The sequence below is a fragment of the Anomalospiza imberbis genome, chromosome 1 (genome assembly GCF_031753505.1).
Source record: "Anomalospiza imberbis isolate Cuckoo-Finch-1a 21T00152 chromosome 1, ASM3175350v1, whole genome shotgun sequence".
In the NCBI taxonomy this organism is placed as follows: domain Eukaryota; kingdom Metazoa; phylum Chordata; class Aves; order Passeriformes; family Viduidae; genus Anomalospiza; species Anomalospiza imberbis.
The window spans coordinates 90993511-90996611 of NC_089681.1; the positions used below are offsets into that span (position 1 = coordinate 90993511).

The following is a 3101-nucleotide window of genomic DNA, read 5'->3' on the forward strand; positions in this document are numbered from 1 at the left end:
TTTCACTGTTTCATTACTTGCTGCAGCTGAAACTCAAGGAAATTACTTGGGTCTCATTATCAGATAAAGTTAAGATTCCAGTATAAAAGAAAATTCTTTTTCACACTCAGGTCGAGAGTAATTTATTTTTTGTCGCTCAGATTTTAAAAATAGAGAGCCAGCAGAGGAGAATACGACAGAACCACACAAAATCTGGATACTGCAGATCTGCTTTGATACAATAACAGTTTCCAGCCTCTCTTTTATCTTCATAACCATTCCTAGGTATGGTGGGAAGAGATTAGAGCGGCAAACTGAGCAGTGCATCCGTCCATTGTGAGGCACTTGCCCCACTCTATTATTTTGTAGACGCTGGAGCTGTGAAAGGGGCTGTTGCCATCACTGGGACCTGGTGCTGGCCAGTGTACCTTGGAGATTAAATAATGCTCAGGGGACAGAGTGTGTAACCTTGCAAATCCATGTAGGGAAGCAGGGTCGGACTCTGCGTCTGGTCTGATCCTCAACTTTCCCTCGTGGGGAGTGACCCTACAGGCCTTCCTTGGGGTAGGGTATCTCTCTTTGGCATCATTGGCACCCTATTGGGCTGGGACCCTGGGCCCCCTCTGTTCTTTGTGCTGCCTGCGGCCGCATTGAAAGGGATACCTGGGAGAACCTGCTCACTGCTACTGGCATCCAGCTGGTCCTCAGGCACCCTCCTACCTTGCTTGGGGGGAGGCTGATAACAGATGTATGCTCCCAGCAGAGGTCATGTGGGTCTGTGAATGGCTTTTGAGTGGGATTGGTGGTGTGTGTGTGTTTTACCGCTGCAGAAACCAGGTCTGTGACACTGTAAATCCTAAGAAAACTCCTTGCTGTTAGACCTCTGAGCATTTTCTCCTGGGAAATCTTGCTGTAATGAAAGCCGAGCTGAAGGGCTTGGTTACGTCCTAGGCAATGGCCAGTTTCCAGAGGGGTTTGATGCCAAAGTTCAGATGTTTTTCTTTTCCTTGAAAAACACAGTGCTGACTAGCTTAGGCTAGTTACAAGATGTGAACTTACAGAAACAGGATATGCCAGCAGGGATGACAGCATGAATGTCCCCTTCTCTCTTGTGTCATTAGAAAGAGATGCAGCTGCCAGCTCAGGTGCCTGATCCCAAAGCAGGACTGAAACAAAGGAGAAGCCCAGACGAGTTCTTGTTTTCCTTCTAAATAACTTGGTAAGTACTTGGCAAAACCTCTGGGAGTCTCAGTGGTGAAATGTAAAACCTTCCTGTCCCTTTGAGTCCCCAGCCACATCTGAACAAGGATATGTGACTTTCTGAAGGGAATTGACAGGCTAATTGGGAGATGCTGTGACCTTCACCCTGCTGCTCTTTGCCAATGTCCATCTTTCCCCGCCCCCCCCCTCCCCCCCCCCCCTGTAAACTGGGAGTGTGGAGAGCCTTGCTTTACAGCCCAGAGGAAGTCTGGAGTGTCAGTGTTGATTAAAAGGGGCAGAGCAGTCTTCCTTGGCAGAAGTATTGAAGGCCAGTGTAGCTCCAAGACCAAAATCACCCAGCCTTTAAGATAAAGAAAACTTTTTGGATGTACTTTATATTTGCTAGAGGACTTTTTTGCTTTCTCTTGTTCAGTGACCAGAATTGGTGTGCTTTTTCTACATCAGCTAAATATGACATAATGACCAAAGCTAAAAGTTAAAGTTATTCCACAGGGGAGAAAAGGCTGGTAGAGAACTCAGTTGTCTCTGAAGTCTGATGATATTTCCCAAGTACAAGGTTGTGTTACCCTGAACTCATTAGCAGTCAAACAACTAGAAGGCTGAGTGTTTCTTCAGATCCCCCATTTCCCATCACTTGCCCCCTAGCTCAGAAATCCCATTCTGCGCCTCTCCTATGGGCTGTGCACTGTGGCACACTGATGAAGGGCTTTTCTCCTTCTCCATCTGGATCAGCTTCTCACCAATTCCCTCTGTCCTCCTGGCTCTCTGAAACCAAGCTCAACCCTATCATTTTTAGCTGAGATACCTTAGATTTCTAAGGCACCTTATTTGCCTTGTTTTAGGAGAGTAGGATGATCAGCTTTTCATTTCAGTCATCTATCTGTAGGGAACTAAAATTAGCACTTTGCACAAAACTGAAAGGATAGTATCAGCTATGATAGTGATGTGAGTCAAATCACTCTTAGTTGTTATCTTAGCTGTTAGTTGGTAGCCAAGGTGAACAGCTCTGGTTGTAGAGATTGTGTGTGCACATTCACTTCAGATACATGGTTCATTTTCAGCCTTCTTTTTTTGAGTGGGAAGGAGGTCTGAAAGTCCAGCACACAGCTATGACTCTCAGAGAACATAACTTTTGCAGTTGTGTACCCCCTGGCTTTTCAGGTGCGACCTCACTGGTGTCTCCTAAGCTGAGCTCCCCCTTCTTTCTAATAGGGAGTAGAACAAGACTTAAAGAAACTGCAGTAAATTTCAATATCCATTACTTTTCTCCAGCACTGTTGTGAGCACAGGGATTGCATCCTTTGCTGTGCTCCGCAGAGCCTCCCACCCTCCTGAGCCTGAGGACTGCTCACAGCATGCAGGGAAGCAGGATGAGCAGGCAGGGAAACCAGAATGAGCCAATGCTGAAGACATCTATGAATGCTCCAGGAGACTTGCACCTTTGACTTATTGGTGCCCCTTGAATGTGACCTGGTGCATAAGTGAGCAGCAACCCAAGGAAATGAACCCCAAAAGCAGCTTTGGACAGAGCAGGATACCCCTTTCTCTAGCTCTGGCATATAATCAGTTCCTCTCTGAGGCTTTCCTTTATGTATTTCTTTTCTGTATCTTAGGTGAAAATGGAAGGCAAACAATATGGGTCAGGTGTGATGGTCTTGGGTAATGAACAGCTGGGAATAATTACCTGCTACCAGGAGGAAGGATGATGGATGGAGGCACGGAGCAGCTGTGTGGCATCTTCAGCTGGCTGCTGTGACAGGAGGGGAATCAGAAATGCCCAGAGAAATTGGCTGGAGGGGCTGTGGGGCTGAGGCAAAACATTAGTGTGAGAAACAGGCTACAGCACCCTGCTGGGGAAACACTTTTAGGGACATTGCTTGTTGTGAGACCCTTGTGCTTCC

The 3101-nt window shown here is 46.8% G+C and overlaps 1 long non-coding RNA gene across 1 annotated transcript; it reads left to right on the plus strand.

Annotated features, from left to right (window-relative positions):
- Positions 1-651: 651 nt before the first annotated feature.
- LOC137481203 (uncharacterized) lies at positions 652-2565 on the plus strand. Its single transcript, XR_011003403.1, has 3 exons — positions 652-828; positions 1101-1198; positions 2473-2565. It is a non-coding gene; the product is annotated as an uncharacterized lncRNA (long non-coding RNA).
- The last annotated feature ends 536 nt before the right edge of the window (positions 2566-3101 follow it).